Below are 19059 nucleotides of genomic sequence, written 5' to 3'. Positions count from 1 at the left end.
CAAAGTAATGAGCAGAAAGAGGTGTGTGTGTGTTGGTGGCGGGGTGCGGTGAGATGGGGGTGTCCAAAGGAGGTTGGGGGCAGCACGGCAGCCACCCGTGAGCAATGGAGTGGCAGCTGCCAACAGAGCAGTCAACAGCAGCCACAGCGGCAGATGCCAGGGCAGTGGTCTTCATTTGTAAGAACAGCACCACCTTCACGGGGTTGCTGTGAAAATGAATATTTAATGCATGAGCAGCATCTAGCACATGACTGTACAAATTAAATAATCAGAGCTTAATAAATGTTGGCTATTAGTACTTTTTTTAATTTTTATTTTGAGACAGAGTCTCGCTCTGTTGCCCAGGCTGGAGTGCAGTGGCGTGATCTCAGCTCACTGCAAGCTCCGCCTCCTGGGTTCACGCCATTCTCCTGCCTCAGCTTCCTGAGTAGCTGGGACTACAGGGGCCCACCACCACACCCGGCCAGTTTTTTGTATTTTTAGTAGAGACGGGGTTTCACCGTATTAGCCAGGCTGGTCTCCATCTCCTGACCTCATGATGTGCCCGCCTCGGCCTCCCAAAGTGCTGGGATTACAGGCATGAGTTACCATGCCCGGCCAAGTACTTTTTTTAAAAAATAATTTTTATATTTTATTTTTTAAAAGAGATGGGGTTTCACTCTGTTGTCCAGGGTGATCTCGAACTCCTGGTGTTGTAGGACTTTCTCCTTAGTTCAGCTAAAAGCCAGGTTCTTGTCACACAACCATGAAAGATTAGGCTCGCAGACACTTTGAAGGGTGAGAAGGGCAGGGTTTATTGGGCAAAAAGGAAATAAAAAGGGAAACAGGGACTCTCAGCAAAGTGAGAGTTCTGCTGGTAGGCTTCCTGCCTCATAGATTGAATTCCCAGTTACCACCCCAGAACAGGGGAAGGCAGAATCCTCCCCTCTGCAAATGGTGTGAAATTCATGGAGGCCAGTGCACACACCTCCCTGTGCATAGGCCAGTCGAAGGTTCTCGGGAAACCCCTTTATACTTGGCTGTCTCACTGGGGTCAAACAATCCTCCAGCTTTGACCTCCTAAAGTGCTGGGATTACAGGCATAACCTATTGCATCCAGCCTCCAGTACTTTTATCATTGGTGTTTCTGTGAGATTTCCTTACTTTTACCTACTTCTACTTATTTTCAGGTGGTTACATAGTTTGATTTTACATGATATAATAAAAAGGATTCAGCCCAGTTTTTGTTTTTAAGCAGATAAATTGCTTCTTAGGATGTATTTTAAAGGGTTAGATTACACCTGAAGTGGGTTGAACTTGAGCAAAGTTTTAAAAATAATTGTGTCTCAAAGTTGAATAAAAGAATTGGGCCCCAATGTCATTCTTTGCTTTAAGAGGATTGTGAGAATAACTAATAACAATTAGGAGGTTAATATATTATTGAAAGTGGTAATTTTACCAGTTTTGAACTCATGTTCAAAGACATAATTGGAATAATTTTCAATAGACATCAGTCTTTATTTCTTAGGAAATTACAGTGATTAAATTAATGGCAGGCAGCCTCTCTTATTATCTGAAGATAATAGGAGTCTGTTGAGGATTAGAGGGGAAAAATGAATGATACATGTTCTATTAAAGACTTCACAGTTGAAACATTTCTTGCTGCTCCCTGTCTTGCCACAATTTATATATTTAAGCACAATCATCAGTGTAACTTCCTTTACTGTATTTGGCCTAAAAAATAATTCAAATGAAGAATAAGAATAATGCTTTTCTTGGGATTAAAGTAGAGAGTTTTCTTTTAGGGGGTGCATAATATGCCAATTCAAAAGAAAGTCATGTAATGCTCAAAGAGCTCTGTGGAAGTGGAAAAGATAGTTCATTTTTTTCTCCGGGTATTTTTCAGGAGTCTGTTCCTGCTTCTTTATGAAATTGAACACTGGACAGTAACAATAATATCACACTCATTATTCAGACATTTTAAATGGCTCTAATTGCTCTTTTGCTTTGAAGTGAGATATTCAGATCACTGAGTGTTAGAGAAATGGTGCATGGATGAAGCAGTAAATGGATCTTGATCTGTTATCTTAGCTTGAGGCTTAGTAAAGTGGTTTTGGTCAGCGGACAATTGCACCCTATTTTCTTGAAGATCTTTCTATACTGAAAGTGATTGAGATGGTACATCTGAGTCTGATGCCACCCAGATAAGCATCTGCAGTTGCGCTGACCTGGACTTGGGTGGTATTGCTTTTTAGATTTCAGTATCACTCTAAACCTTGTCTGGCTTTTGCCGGCTTCAGTACCCTTGACCTATAGGTTGGGAAACCTGTTTGTTTCTCTTTCTGGCTGGAATGTCTATTTAGAGATTCATGTTACAAGTTGTGACTCAAGTTACATACACCGATTCCCAAACTTTTCTTGACTTGATTCTAAACTAAACAGCACTGCGATTGTGAGGCCCCCAAGGCAAAAAGTAAATAAGAAAAACTACCTAATTTAATATGCTAGAAAGTTTTTGTAAACATACAGATGACTCCATCAGGAAATACTGTTTTCATTGCTTTGGAATGTAGGAGGAAGTGACATAAGATCTTGTTCTGGGGAGAAAGAAAGAGCTGGTATATCATTAGTTGCACCAAAGCAAAGGCAAAAACATGAAGAAAAGCCAATCACTTTGAGTGTTAGCTTAGTCAATACAGCTAATACTCATTTATTTTAACATATCGTCCACTTTTAAGTTAATACCCATTTTTTCCACTGTTTCTGGTTGAACTCTTATAATTTGAAATAATTATGGTTGAAAAAATGTTTAGGTAAATCATGATACCTCACTACCTTTGTAGTTTAACACAACAAAATAAGAACTGTAAGGCAAAGAGTTTGGACAACAGGGAGTACAGGTTACAAAAGAGAAAAAGGGATCTAGATTTATTTGACCTGAAAATAGAGTTTCTTACTCTAGGGTGATTTTTACGGTAATTCTATACTTAAATTTTGGCCACTGAGCTAGACTTGCTGGTTGTATGAACTTGGATAAAATTCTATTCAAAAGAGGAAAGATGACCAAAATAAAAAACCTACCTCATGCGATTGTAGTGCAAATTTCATAAATTAATCCATATCAAAGCATTTTGTAAATTGCAAACTATGACACTAAATTCACTTTATATGAGGCAATCACTAAGTGTTACTAAGTGAAAGAAAATATTAATCCAACCTGTTATGTGGTTTTCCTAATGTATAAAAAGAAGGAAAGCATTCCAACCTGTGAGTACCTCTGCCAAAAATGTTTAACTTAGTTGTGAAGGAACAATCAGTCAAATCCAAATTGAGGGGTGTTAGGCAAAGCAACTGGCCTGGACTCTAAAAAAACATGTCCTGAAAGGTAAAAGGAGACTGTAGACATGCCTTGGTGATCCCTGATTAAATCCAGGATTTAAAATAAAATATAACAAATCTTCCACACTGAAACAGACATCAGTGATACAATTGGAACATTTGAACTGTATAGTGATTGCATTTTGTCAATTTAAAATTTCCTGAGTGTGGCCGGGCACGATGGCTCAAGCCTGTAATCCCAGCACTTTGGGAGGCCGATGCGGGTGGATCACGAGGTCAGGAGATCCAGACCACCCTGGCTAACACGGTGAAACCCCGTCTCTACTAAAAACACAAAAATTAGCCGGGCGTGGTGGTAGGCACCTGTAGTCCCAGCTACTCGGGAGGCTGAGGCAGGAGAATGGCGTGAACCCAAGAGGCGGAGCTTGCAGTGAGCCGGGATTGTGCCACGGCTCTCCAGCCTGGACGAGAGTGTGAGACTCCATCTCAAAAAAAAAAAACAAAAAAAAACCTTTCCTGAGTGTGATCATTATTAATAACTATAGTGGGATCATTGCTCTTAGGAGGTATATGCTGAAGTATATAGGGGTGAACCATCTTTATGTCTACAAGTGACTCAAATGGTTCAGCAAAATATTTAGATATGCAGAGAGATAAAGCAAATGTGGAAAAGTGTCATAATTTGGGAATCAAGGTGAAGGCCATCTAGGTGTTCATTGCTACCTATTCCTACAAACTTTCTATAGTTTTAAACATTTTCAAAATAAAATTTTGGAAAAAAAATTTAAAAAGAAAAAATCCAAGTACTCAAGTAGATTGAGTTATTAAAATACAGATCTTGAAATATGTCCTTTGCAGAACATGTTTTCCTACAATTTTATTTTTCTGTGAGATGCAAATATATAGATTTTAAAAAGAAAAATCTGTGTTTTTACAAATGTATGCTTTTAGGCAATGAATAGAATTATTGTTACTAATTTGAAATATATTCCCACTGGGCTGGGTGTGGTGGCTCATGCCTGTAATCCCAGCACTTTGGGAGGCCGAGACGGGTGGATCACGAGGTCAGGAGTTCAAGACCAGCCTGACCAACATGGCGAAACCCTGTCTCTACTAAAAATACAAAAATTAGCCAGGCATGGTGGCGGGTGCCTGTAATCCCAGCTACTCAGGAGGCTGGGGCAGGAGAATCACTTGAACCTGGGAGGTGGAGGTTGCAGTGAGCTGAGATTGTGTGCCACTGCATTCCAGCCTGGGCCACAGAGTGAGACTCTGTCTCAAAAAAACAAAACAAAACAAAACAAAAAAAAGCAATATATTCCCACTGGAAAAATTCCAGGAAAATAGATAGAAGTTCTCAATCTATGTGCACATCTTTCGTGGTATTTAAAAGTGAAGTAAAAATGTATCATGGGGTGTGTTCAAAAGGTTAGAACATTATTTTTACTGTCCTCTTTAGAAAAAATTCAATGTTGAGGATCTCAGTTTAATGATTTTTTGATAATTTGCTACCCGGATCTTCTTTCCTATGAGAGAAAACTTTTGTTTTCATATTTTGAGAGAGACAGTGGGAAGTCATTGTTAGCAGAGGTGAATCTGTGCAGGTCTGCACCAACTTGATTCTTGCCTCCTCGAAGGAAAGAATTCGATTGAGGGGCATGACTTAGAGTGAGAGACTGAGGCAAGTTTTTGAGGAGTGAGAGCTTATTAAAAAGTTTTAGAGCAAGAACAAAAGGAAGTAAAGGACATTTGGAAAAGTGCCAAGTGGACAACTTGAGCGATCCAAGTACCCTATTTGATCTTTGACTTGGGGTTTTATACATCTGCATGGTACAGGGGTTTCTGTCTCTCCTCCCCTGATTCTTCCCTGGGGGCGGGCTTTCCGCATGCCTAGTGGTCTTCCAGGAGTTGGGAGGGGAGCATGCTCAGTGTGTTTGCTGAAGTTGCATGCGTGCTCACTTGAGGCATTTTTCCCTTACCAGTCGAGTGTTCCCAGAGGGAGGTCATATGCTAAACTCTGCCATTTTGCCCCTTAGTACCCACACTTGGGCCCATTCGCCAACTTCTGAGATCTTATCAGGAAGCTGCTGATCACCAGCTTCAAGTGTTTCCTATCTAATGGGAGACTGCCTGTCCCTGGCACCAGCTGCCACCAATTATTATTTTAGAGAGCCAGTTTAACAACTACCTGACCATCACCTGGTGGTTTAACATTGCCTGACATTCCTGGGTGGTGGTGGTGATGGGACTTTCCTGAACTGTTTGTGTTTGCCTAGCTGTCTACCCTAACATTATCACGATGATCAACTTACTGTTCTGTTGCTTATTCTTGGGGTTGATGTGGTGGGATTCTGATTTTAACCCAGGTGATTGAGTCCAGGCAGAAATCTCATGACTCACTTTTTTTTCCTCTCTCTCTTTTTTTTTTTTTTCCATAAAGGTCAAAGGCAACAGAACTGGACCAAGAAAATTCATAACTTTTTGGTATGTAATTGAAAATCCTTTGCAACGAATTCTTTCTCTTTAGTGATATTTATGACTTGAAAAGCTTGAGTTTCACTTTGTTATTCTAGTTTGTGAATCAAATTAGTGTAGCCTAGGTATGTTTATCCCTAGTCTAGGATTTATGCAGAGGGAAGTTGATAGCATTACTAACTATCTTTGGTCCTCCGAAGATTATTTTTCAGTGGGGGAATTAAGTAATTTATTTATTTATTTATTTATGGGTTGATTTTTTTTTTTTTGCCTCTCTAAGAGTAAGGAATATACCATGACTATCAAAGTACTTTATAACTATAATTATGTGAAGAGTCTATTTTACAAGCAATTGTGTGTTTAGATGCCCAAGTATAAACTGAATGCTCTAGAAATGGAGTACTTACTGATTTAAATTTACTAATAATAACAATTAAATATTTATATTTAATAATTATAGTAGAAGAGTAAAACAATGTGAAGATGTCCCCACCTCTAAAGTTTATAAGTTTATTCCTGATGATCTAGGAAAGACTGGAGTTGAATACCTGTGTAATTCTTCTCATTATTACTCTGATTTTCTATTATAAAATGATTTTAAAAGAATTATATGTCTTAGCTCCTCACTGAGGTATTATATCTTTTATTTGGTTTAACTCTTGTTTGTTTGTTTGTTTTTGAGACAGTGTCTTACTTTGTCTCCCAGACTGGAGTGTAGTGGCATGATCGTGGCTCACTGCAGCCTTGACCTCCCAGGCTCAGGTGATTCTCTCACCTCAGCCTCCCAAGTATGCCACCATGCCCAGCTAATTTTTAAAATTTTTTGTAAAGACGGGGTCTCATTATGTTGCCCAAGCTGATCTCTCACTCCTGGCCTCAAGTGATCTTCTTGCCTCGGCCTCCCAAAGAACTAGGATTGCAGGCGTGAGCCATTGTACTAAGCCTTAATTCATTTTTTTCCAAAGATGAAACACAATTTTAAACTTGCTGGGGAATTCAAAGGAAGCATTCTTTTTACAGTTTTTTTTTTTTTTTTTTTTTTTTTTTAGACAGAGTCTTGCTCTGTCTCCAGGCTGGAGTGCAGTGGCATGATCTCGGCTCACTGCAACCTCGGCCTCCTGGGTTCAAGCGATTCCCCTGCCTCAGGCTCCCTGGTAGCTCGGACTACAAGCGCCTGCCGCCACGCCGGGTTAATTTTTTGTATTTTTAGTAGAGACGGGGTTTCACCATGTTGGCCAGGATGGTCTCGATCTCCTGACCTCGTGATCTGCCCGCCTCGGCCTCCCAAAGTGCTGGGATTACAGGCGTGAGCCACAGTGCCCGGCCGCCCACAGTTATCTATTAAGGACACATCTTTTTGTGACTGTATAGATATAATTGAAATCCTGGTAATTTTTCAGAAAGTATTAGCGTATTAACTTAAATGCTATTATTTTCTATGACCCAGACAATAATCACTATTGTCCTCAGTATGTAGTTTCTACCATTTCCAATTATGTTACAACTGTCTTTGAAACACTGTTAGTCATAACTCATTAGTCACCATCGTGCTTTTTGGTGACCATTGCCCTTCTCTTTCTTTTTCTGTAGTTATTAAAACCCGTTGTCCTGGTTGTCCAACTCATGGACATACAAATTAGCTTTGGTGCATACCTTAGCTGTACAGATGTCTTCTAAGACATAAATTCTATTGTTTCAACATGTATATAAAAGATACGCATTTACTGATGAGTCAGTTAGTAAGATGTCTGCATTGTCTTCTGCAGTAAAGAATGCTTTATTTACCATAAAATTTGATGTTTTGTTGAGGAATTTTAAGTGATGCTTTTTATATTCATGTTTTTCATTGATGATATGCAGAACTGATTACCCTAAGGTATTGACAAAAGTGGGTGATTTTACTATCTTCAAAAGTTGTCAAGTATGTTTTCTGGTATAACACTTCTGGCTCTCAGATTAGGGACCTCCCCATCACAGTGGGCATCTAGTAAGAGCACGGCTTGTTATATAAGAAGCTGTGTTTGTTGGAAGACTGAATTCGATGAACTTTATAGTCTCTTGTAATAAAATAAGAGATAGCACAATGGTACAAAGGGGAGGCTCTGAGCTCAGAGGGCTGAGGTTTGAATCTTATCTCTGACACAAATACACACCAATCTGTATGACCTTGGGCAAATTGCTTAACCCTTATGCACTTCGCTTTCCTCATCTGTTAAATGGAGACAGTAATAGCACCCATAGCTGGTGTAAGGATTTAATGAGTTAATATGAATATAGCTCTTAGAACAATATCCGGTGCATTGTTAAGCACTTAATAAATATTAGTTATGATGGTGTATTAGTCCATTCCCACACTGCTATAAAGAACTACCTGAGACTGGGAAATTTATAAAGAAAGGAGGTTTAATTGGCTCATAGTTCCACAGGCTGTACAGGAAGCATGGCTGGAGAGGTGTCAGGAAACTTACAGTCATGGTGGAAGGTGAAGGGGAAATAGGCACAATCTTCACATAGCAGAGCAAGAGAGAGAGAGAGAGAGAGAGAGAGAGAGAGAGGGAGAGAAGGGCAAAGTGCTACACACTTTTTATATTTTATTTATTTTTATTTTTTAATTTTTAAAAAAAGAAAGGGGGCTTTGCTATGTTGCCCAGACTGAACTCAAACTCCTGAGCTTGAGCAATCTGTTATACACTTTTAAACAACCAGATTTCTTGAGAACTCACCCACTGTCATGAGAACAAGGGGAAATCCACCCCCATGATCCAGTCACCTCCCACCAGGCCCCTCCTTCAACACTGAAGATCATAATTCAACATGAGATTTGGGTGGGGACATGGGCCAAACAATATCACATGGTGTTGAATGATCTTGTCATCAGCCCTGGCCTTTATTCCCAGCAACTTGTTTCTTCAGATGTCCTTATGTACTGCCTTGGTTCCCCCTGATGCTAACATGAAGGCAAAGCTCAGACTCTTCACCGCTTTCTACTGAAACTGACATTGTGGTGTCATTTCTTCCATCACACTGCTCTCCCCATTCCCCATTTTACAGCCTCCACCTCTCTTCTTCCCCTCCCTGCCTCATTGCAGGTCTTTCTACACACATCCAAACACTGCTGGATTTCAGATTTTATGACAAAGAGGCTTATTATGATATTTTTCTAGCAAAGTCAAATGTTTACATAAGAGAAAGTCTTGAACCAGCTACTAACATAATAAAATGTCCTCCAACTTGATGCAAAAGCATGTTAACAATTTTTGTCTTTTACTCCTGTCATTAAGCAATACTAAAGGAATCTTGTTTATCTAGTCACTCTAATATGTTATAGACATAGTTCTTTTTAAAAAGTTTTTATTTTACTTTAAGTTCTGGGATACACATGCAGAACGTGCAGGTTTGTTACATAGGTATACATGTTCCATGGTGGTTTGCTGCATCTATCAACCCGTCATCTAGGTTTTAAGCCCCACATGCATTAGGTATTTGTCCTAATGCTCTCTCTCCCCTTGCCACCCCCCACCCCCAGACAGGCCCTGGTGTGTGACAGACAGTTCTTAGTTCAAGGGTGTGTAGTGGGAGCAAACAGTTCATATTTAGTTTTCATTCACATGTGCCTACATTCTTGGCCCCATAATTATTTTGAGCTCTCCACAGATTTCTTAAGCACAGAATGCTTGTCTAATTATTTTGACATATTCCTGCTGGGCAGTAAATATTGTGAAGTTTTATGTGAATGCATTTGAACATCAGGTTATATTTTTCTTACTATTTTTTACTTGCTATGGCCTATGAAACTTATGTTCTAAGAACTGCTTAAGTTTGATTTATGTTACCAAGTGATTCAAGGTGTCAATGGACTTTTTCCAGAACAGAAACGTGTGGGGCCAGGTCTCACACCTCTAATAAAGAAACAACTCAGACTCCAAGGGTTTCTTGCCTTATTTTAAAATAAACTCTGTGTTAAAAACTTGTGTGCTGGCAGTGAAGAAATAGATGACCACATATATTTTCTTCTTGAAGGCTCATAATTTTTGTGCATATGTGTGCAAAATATAACAATGTGAACAAGAATGTGGACAACTAGATTACAAAAAAGGAACTGGCTGAAAGAATACTTATATGGAGATTATTCCTTGAAAACAGAATCTGTTTTTCAGATTATTGAGAGGGCAGGTTAACATTTGAGCTATTGTTTTCCTGGTTAATAATATTTTTGCTTTTTTTAAATTTTAGCTCAAAAATATGGGTATAGCTTTCTAAAAAATAGAATCCAATTTCAAGAATGATGAGGTACTAACTGAAAATCTCTAAATCTTTGGAGATTATTTCCACAATGAATAGGGCATTTCCTCAGAAAATGTTCTGCATTTATTATATGTAGACAGTGAGGAAAAGGGAAAAGAAAAGAACAAGTTTTCTCAGCAAGTGAAAGGTTTCCTGTTGCCATTTTCATTTTCCCTGAGTTTATTATCCTCAGTAGAGATATCAATGTCTTTCCTAATAAAATTACCTTCCAGCCAAATTGTTAAAAAAGGCAACTACCTATTTTGGGTTTATGTTAGTTTACACAGAAAAAATTTAAATAGAGCTTGAAGAAATATAGAAAAGACTTTTGTTAATACTTAATGAGGCACAGGAGCTCTTATTAGACTAGACGGTGTTATGCTGAAATTAACTCCAGAGTAACTCTGATTCTCTGATTTCTTTTTTTTTGAGTCGGAGTCTCACTCTATCACCCAGGCTGGAGTGCAGTGGTGTGATCTCGGCTTACTGCAACCTCTGTCTCCTGGGTTCAAGAGATTATTTTGCCTCAGTCTCCCGAGTAGCTGGGACTACAGGTGCATACCACCAAACCTGGCTAATTTTTGTATTTTTAGTAGAGACGGGGTTTCACCATGTTGGCCAGGATGGTCTCGATCTCCTGACCTTGTGGTCCACCCGCCTCGGCCTCCCAAAGTGCTGGAATTATAGGCGTGAGCCTCTGTGCCTGGCTATAACTCTGATTTCTTACCCACACTGTATGTTCAGTGCTGGTCGTCAGGAGGGGAGAGATCCTCTACTCCACAAAGTCACTCAGGGATTCAGGCTGATGAAAGCTCCACCATCCTGCAACACCACCATGTCAATAGGTGGCTTCAGAGTTGGTCATGACACAGAAGGAGGGTGTGGGGCACTCATACTCTTCTCCAGACACAAAGTGATGACATCACCTCTGCCCAGTCCCCGTTGGTCAGAACAACTCACACGGCGTCTCCTAACTGCATGGGCCTGGGAGGTCTTCCTGGGGGCCGAGGGAGAAGAGGAGAACTAGACATAGAGCACACTAACAATTTCTTGTCTGATGGTATGTGCTGCAAAGTTATCACATCCAGTATCTCTATACAACACCCTTCCTTTCTAAATCAGTCACACTTACAATTCCTTCTGTTCTACCAGGTAATTGAGTTATTTTAATATTTTAAAATTAACTTCACATTTTTTACTTTCTGACTTTAGGTGAGAATAAGTGAAAAAAGGATTATGAAGAAGGAATTATATTAATGGTACTTTCTTTTTTCCCCAACAAAATCATTACTTGAAATTAAATGTAACTGCAAATGTGTGAGGATTGATTGCAAAATCAATTCAAGGGATATCAAGCTAGAAATAGGAAACTATACTTGCACAGTTTCAGTAGATTGTATTTTATGTGTACATCTTTTTTTAATTATATGCTCATCTTTCCCTGAATCTTAATCTCATGTTCTTTTCCTTCTTTTATCTCATGTTTTTCTTTTTAAATGTCTTTGTCAGTTTATTATTTTACCAAGCAATGTTTTCACGTAGGGCACATAAGGAATAAACAAACATGTCTAAAATGTGTTTATTTTGCACTCACACTTGATTGTATGTTTGGTTGGATACAGAACTTTATGTACAAATTTATTTTCACTCAGAACTTCAAAGATATTGCCCCCATGTCCTTCAGCAGCTCAACTTGCATGAGAAATCTAACAATGTTCTTGTTTCTTTAGAGAAACTTTTAGAATTCTCTATATACTTTGAAATTCTGAAATTTCACAAGACATATTCAAATGTACATCTTTTTAAAAATTTATTTAATTTTAATTTTTTTTGAGATGGAGTCTCACTCTGTCACCCAGGCTGGAGTGCAGTGGCGCGATCTCAGCTCACTGCAAGCTCCACCTCCCAGGTTCACACCATTCTCCTGCCTCAGCTTCTTGAGTAGCTGGGACTACAGGGGCCCACCACACCTGGCTAATTTTTTGTATTTTTTTTGCAGAGATGGGGTTTCACCATGTTAGCCAGGATGGTCACAATCTCCTGACCTTGTGATCTACCCGCCTTGGCCTCCCAAAGTACTGGGATTACAGGTGTGAGCCACTGTGCCCGGCGTTTTTTTTTTTTTTTTTTTTTTGAGATGGAGTTTCGCTCTTGTGCCCCAGGCTGGAGTGCAATGCGTGATCTCGGCTCACTGCAACCTCCACCTCCCAGGTTCAAGCGATTCTCCTGCCTCAGCCTCCTGAGTAGGATTACAGGCATGCGCCACCATGCGTGGCTAATTTTTTTGTAGTTTTAGTAGAGAAGGGGTTTCACCATGTTGACCAGGCTGGTCTTGAACTCCTGACCTCAGGTGATCCGCCCACCTCGGCCTCCCAAAGTGCTGGGATTACAGGAATGAGGTTCCTGCCCTGCCCTCAAATATACATCTTTGAAAATTTGTGGGATTGAGTATTTTGTAGCATAGATTTCTTTTTCCACTCTCTCCTTGGGCTCTGCTTCCTGCTGTTTTGGCTTCATTTTCAATCTCTTTTCTCCACCATTTCACCAAGATGACCACTGCTAACTCCAGGTTTGCAGAGCGTTCACGGCTGACACCCCAGAAAAAAGGGACAAATCTCTTTCCCAATATTTCAGACAGAATTTCCTGATTATCTTGACTTGGTACATGTACTCTTTTCTGGATTGGTCATTGTGACAAAGAGGAGTAAGTACTTTGATCCAGCTACTTCTTTTTTTTTTTGAGACGGAGTCTCTCTCTTTTGCCCAGGCCGGACTGCAGTGGTGCTATCTCGGCTCACTGCAAGCTCTGCCTCCCGGGTTCATGCCATTCTCCTGCCTCAGCCTCCCAAGTAGCTGGGACTACAGGTGCCCGCCACCGTGCCCGCCTAATTTTTTTGTGTGTGTTTTTAGTAGAGATGGGGTTTCACCGTGTTAGCCAGGATGGTCTCGATCTGCTGACCTCGTGATCCGCCCACCTTGGCCTCCCAAAGTGCTGGGATTACAGGCGTGAGCCACCGCGCCCTGCCTGATCCATCTACTTCTTACCACTTCTATCGCTACCACTCTGGTCCCGCGAAAGAGATGACATTGTAATCTCTTCCCTGGATCATTCCAGTAGCCTCTTAATTGGTTTCTTGGTTTATGTCTTTTCTCTCTTTCAGTCTGTTGTCAGTGCTGGGGCCAGAGCTGTTAATGTGTTTGTCAGATCAGAACTCTGCAAAACCATTTATTTTATTTATTTATTTATTTTTTAATTTTGAGACAGAGTCTTGCTCTGTCACCCAGGCTGGAGTGCAGTGGTGCAATCTCGGCTCACTGCCACCTCCGCTTCCCAGGTTCAAGCTATTCTCCTGCCTCAGCCTCCCGAGTAGCTGGGATTACAGACATGTGCCATCATGCCAGGATATTTTGTTGTTGTTGTTGAGATGGAGTTTCACTCTTGTTGCCCAGGCTGGAGTGCAATGGTGCCATCTTGGCTCATTGCAACCTCTACCTTCTGGGTTCAGGTTATTCTCCTGTCTCAGCCTCCCACGTAGCTGGGATTACAGGTGTGTGCCACCACATCTGGCTAATTCTTTGTATTTTTAGTAGAGATGTGGTTTCACCATGTTGGCCAGGCTGGTCTCAAACTCCTAACCTCAGGTGATCCACCCACCTCAGCCTCCCAAAGTGCTGAGATTACAGGCGTGAGCCACAGTGCCCGGCCTCCAGGCTAATTTTTATATTTTCAGTAGAGACGGGGTTTCACCATGCTGACCAGGCTGGTCTCGTACTCTGGCCTCAAGTTATCACCTGGCTCATCCTCCCAAAGTGCTGGGATTATAGGCGTGAGTCACCATGACTGGCCAGGCTTGCCCATTTCACTTCAAGGAAAACTAAAATCTTCAACAAGAGTTTATTTATTTATTTAGAGACAAGCTTTCACATTGTTATCCAGGCTAGAGTGCAGTATGGCTCACTGCAACCTCAAACTCCTGGGCTCAAGTGATCCTCCATCTCAGCCTCCTAAGTAGCTAGGATTATAGGCATGCACCACCACACAAGGCTACTTTAAAAAAATTTTTTTTTTTTTTCCGAGATGAGGTCTTGCTCTGTTACCCAGGCTGGAGTGCAATGGCGCTATCTCGCCTCACTGCAACCTCCACCTCCCGGGTTCAGGCAATTCTCTTGCCTCAGCCTCCCAAGTAGCTGGGATTACAGACATACACCACCATGCCTGGCTTTTTTTTTTTTTTTTTTGTATTTTAGTAGGAACGGGGTTTCACCATCTTGCCCAGGCTGGTCTTGAACTCCTGACCTCAAGTAATCCACCCACCTCGGCCTCCCAAAGTGCTGGGATTGCAGGCATGAGCCACTGCGACTGGCCTTAATTTTTAAATTTTTTTGTTGAGATGGGGATTCTCAGTATGTTGCTCAAGCTGGTCTCAAACTCCTGGCCTCAAACAATCATTCCGCTCTGGCCTCCCAAAGTGTTGGGATTACAGGTATAAGCCATAGCATCTGGCCTAGTTCTCACTTTTCAAAATGACTTTTATTTTGAAATATAACATACATGCAGTGGAAAACATGAAAAAAATGGAATAGCTAGATGATTTATCATGAAGTGTAAATTCTTGCAACTGCCACTTGAGTCAAGAAATAGACTACCATCGGGATCCCGAATCCCCTCTTGTACCCATTCCAATAAATAATTCCTGATTCCTCCTCAAAGGTTTCCACTCTCCTGCCATTTGTGGTCATTGTGGTTGCATTTTGTGATAATTTTATGACCCAAGTACACTTCCCTAAACACTATGATCTAGTTTTGGCTGCTCTATTATTTTATATAAATGGAATCATATTGTTTATATTCTTTTGTGTCTAGCTTCTTTCTCTCAATGTTATTTCACTGTGGATAGAAGTAGTCTTTTTCTTTTTGATTGCTATGTAGTTCATTGTAATGACTGTACCACAATTTATTTATTCATTTTCCCATTGATGGACTTTTTTTTTTTTTAACAATTTTTTAAATGATTTACCTCTTTGTAGAGATAGAGTTTCACTTTGTTGCCCAGGCTGGTCTTGAACTCCTGGCCTCCAGTGATCCTCCCATGTTGGCCTCTCAAAGCACTGGGATTATAGGCATGAGACACCATGCCCAGCCCTGTTTTTTGTTCTGGTTGTTATTAATGAACTGGATAGAACCATTGTTACACATTTTCAGCATACATTTGCGCACATATCTGAGGCATATACATTTTAGAGTAAAGGTTGTGGGCATAGACTATGCATGTAATTAACCTTAGCAGGTGTTGCCAAACACTTTTCCAAAATAATTTTCCACTGGCAATATTTTGAGTTTTCACTGGTTCTACAATCTTGCCAACGCTTGGCATTGTCAGTCTTCTAAAATTACACTGTTTTGGTGGCTGTTTAATTATGTTTCATTGCTGTTCTGCCTTGCATTTCCCTGACTGTTAATGAGGATTAACATTAACATTAACATTTCCTGATTGTTAATGATTGGTGTCTCTCCTATGTATGTTGGCTAATTGATGTTCCTTCTTTGTCAAAGGCCTAGTAAGTCTTTTCTCATTTTTGTCTTAGGTTTTCTGCCTGTTCCTTATTGATTCATGGGAGTTCTTTATAGATTCTGGATGCATGGCCTCATGCATGTTATATGTATGGCACATATCTCTTCTCATTCATTTGCTTGTTTTCTCAGTCCCTAAGGTTGTCTTTTGATGAATGGGAATTCTTAATTCTAATGTGTTTCAACTTACAGCTTTTCCTTTATGGTTAGAACCAGTGGGGGAAATGACAGTATTTTCAATAGATGATACTGAGGTAATTGGCTATTAATTTAAAAGATGAAACTTGACCCCTATTTGAAACCATAATAGAAAATCAATTGCAAGTAAATTGTAGATCTAATAAGGAAGACAAGACAATAAAATTCGTAGAAGGAAAAGTAGGACGATATCCTTATGACCACAGAATAATGAAGATAACGAACGGCAAAGGAAAAGCACTAGCCAGAGTCATCTTCACAATATTGAGTCTTCCAATGAATGAACACACGACATCTTTCCATTTATTTATACCTTTTTAAAGTTTCTTTCAAAAATTGATTTCTTCATTGAAGTCTTATACATCTTTTATTAGATTCATTCTAACATATTTGAATTTTTATGATATTGCTATCTTCTTAGAAATTTTACTTTCAAACTGTTGGTGGCTGGTAGAAATGTTATTGATTTTAATATATTGGCTTTGTAGCTAGCAACCTTCTTATGCCCACTTTTTTTTTTTTATTTTGAGACAGGGTCTGGCTCTGTCTATGATTTTTTTGCAGTGGCACAATCTCAACTCAGTGCAACCTCTATCCCCCAGGTTCAAGGGATCCTCTCACCCCAGCCTCCCAAGTAGCTGGGACCACAGGTGCACACCACCATGACCAGCGTTTTTTTGTGTGTTTTTTTTTTTTTTGGTATTTTTGCTAGAGACAGGGTTTCACCATGTTGCCCAGGCTGGTCTGAAACTCCTGAGCTCCAGCAATCCACCACCATAGCCTCCCAAAGTGCTGGGATTACAGGCATAAGCCACCATGCCTGGCCCACTTTTTAATTGTAATTATTAATGTGTAGATTCTTTCTGCATGTAAAACTATATCATTTGAAAATACTGACAATCTTGATTTTTTACCTTTTAATCATATATATATATATTTTTTACCATTGTTTTCCAGTACTTTTGAGACAATGTTGTTAAGTGATAATGAGAATCTTGGGCTTATTCCTAATATCAAAGGAAAAGGTTTCAACATGTCACCATCAAGCATGTGATGTAGGAATAAGGACCTTCTTACTTATTGAAAACAGTGGAGTAAGGACCTTTTTGTTTTGACCATGACAGGAATTTGGAGAGGGGTTGACTTGGCTTGGCAGTTCATCTTTGACCCATGTGACTTTAGCTGGGGTGGCTAGGATCAGAGGCTCTCTACTTTCAAGATCACTTTTGCATCCATACGTCTGGAGCCTTGGCGTCTTTTGGATTCCCATTCTCTACTTGGCGTCTCATTCTCCCGGACCTGTCCACAGGGCTCGGCTCTTTGTAGCACAGCAGTGTCAGGAGACCTGGACCTGGTGAATGTCAGTCTGGCTTCTGCTAGAGCACATGTTCCTCTTTCAGATGTAAAATCCCATGAAGTGGTGCCTGTGAGGTCATAGAAATTGCAATTAAACATATCTGTTAAATTAAAAATCAATTTCCAATCTAAACTTTTTTTCTATGCAGGAGTTTAAAAATAATAATTTCAACGTTTGTCATAGCTGAATTTTAGTACTATGGAGTAAAGAAAAAAATAGGTGATTCCTTCTATTTTGTGATAACAAAGTTTTCCTTTTGAGGTTAAATGAAGGTATCTAGGGCAGGAGGGAGAGAGGAAGGTGCATGTGTGCATGGAAGATGAGGAGGTGGGCGCGGTATCCAGTGTAGGTGAGGTACAAGTGGGAAAGTGAGCATGTAAAGACGAGAGTGGGTGGACCACAGGAAGCTGGGCGGACCACAGGAAGCTGGCTGGAAAAAAAAAGTCTTTGGCTTTACCTAGTTAAAAGCAAGAAAAAAGCAACCCAAAGACAAGCGGAAAATCTCACAGGCAAAGTCTATAAAGGAATGGAAACAAAAAAATAAGCCCACATGTGTTCAGGGAAAGGTGAAGTAAAGTGGCTGGCCAGCTGCAGTCTGCTGTGTAATTTTTGTATTACTTCGCAGTAATGTATACAGTAAGATAGTCTAATGAACAACAACAACAACCAATAAAAGAGCCAATGCTTCCTGGAAAAACAAATAGAACATTTTCTTTTTGAAAACTTAGATTTCTGAGTTTATGATTCTAGTGGTTTAAAAAAATGCGCTATTGAAATTGAAAGAATGTCAAATTAGGGAGTTGGACGATTTAATCTTTGGTCTTAAGCTGAATATTGTACTTAGGTGTTCTTCCACTAGGTGTCTCTTTGCATACATGTTATGATTTCAGAGAAAGCGAATCTATTCCTGACGGCATTCGCTTATGTGGATTGTGTCAACAAATATCTCCATTTGGGATGGGGGGTATTTAAGAATGACTTTAATTTAACAGTTCTTCCTAAAGAATAAATAGGTGTGTTTTAGTGACATCTCTCATTCTTGCTTTAGATGTTTTGGAGACACTAACCCAGATTTTTCAGCAGATGCAAAATTGAGGTCCTTGTGCCTGTGTGGTTTCCAGCATGATATGGTTTAAGCCTTCAATTCATAGCCTGCCCATGTGGGATTCTGACCAGGACGTGAGCCCTTCATAGTTTCTGAATGAAGCCTCACCTAGGATGCGCAATTCCCAAACAAGCTGCGTGCAGCTCGTCAGTGTCTCTTTCTGAGAGCTGTATTGCCTGCTGATCAGACCCTTCCAGACCACACAGTGGCAGCTGATCTGTGATCCCACGAGTAGCCCTTTGGCAGCCACATTATCACTGCTCGTCACCGTAGGTCCCTCTGAATTGTCTAAATTTAGTAAATAGCTTACTCATTCTAACTTGTCCTAAAGTTGAGGCAGGGCCAATATAAGTCAACAGATATTTGTTAGGTGCCTACTGCATGTCTTGCCCTGAGTGTCTGTAAGAATTATTAGACTCATTCATTCTCTAAGAATGTAATGAGATCTACTGTTTGCAAAAAGAAAATAAAAGCCTGCTTCTAAGGAGAATTTGAAAAGGCAAAGATTATTGAGACAGCACTGCTGATGACCATAGGGCCCTGGACCTGGAGTCTGAAAATCTGAATTCAAATTTGGCTTTAACTTGCTACCTATGTAAACTAGTTAGTTCACCCACTCTGTATATTCGTTTTTTCACGTGTTAAAGTATAAGTTACTTTACAACCTTGCTGTGAAGACTGAAAACAGTTTGCAACAGTTCTGCCAAATATCATTATAAGAGCCTCCAAGAGAAGTCACTCTATTCTGGG

General features: G+C 40.2%; 1 protein-coding gene across 10 annotated transcripts in view; it reads left to right on the top strand.

Moving 5' to 3' along the window:
• Nucleotides 1–19059, top strand: part of IPCEF1 (interaction protein for cytohesin exchange factors 1) — a 202004-nt gene that overhangs the window by 61444 nt on the left and 121501 nt on the right. For all 10 annotated transcript variants that reach the window (XR_010158231.1, XM_009452260.5, XM_063813585.1 and 7 more), the window contains exon 2: nt 5759–5802. The gene's annotated coding sequence lies outside the window, so the exon portion shown is untranslated. The remainder of the gene's footprint in view (nt 1–5758; nt 5803–19059) is intronic.

This window comes from Pan troglodytes, chromosome 5 (assembly GCF_028858775.2).
Source record: "Pan troglodytes isolate AG18354 chromosome 5, NHGRI_mPanTro3-v2.0_pri, whole genome shotgun sequence".
Lineage (NCBI taxonomy): Eukaryota > Metazoa > Chordata > Mammalia > Primates > Hominidae > Pan > Pan troglodytes.
This window is presented reverse-complemented; position numbering and strand designations above follow the sequence as displayed.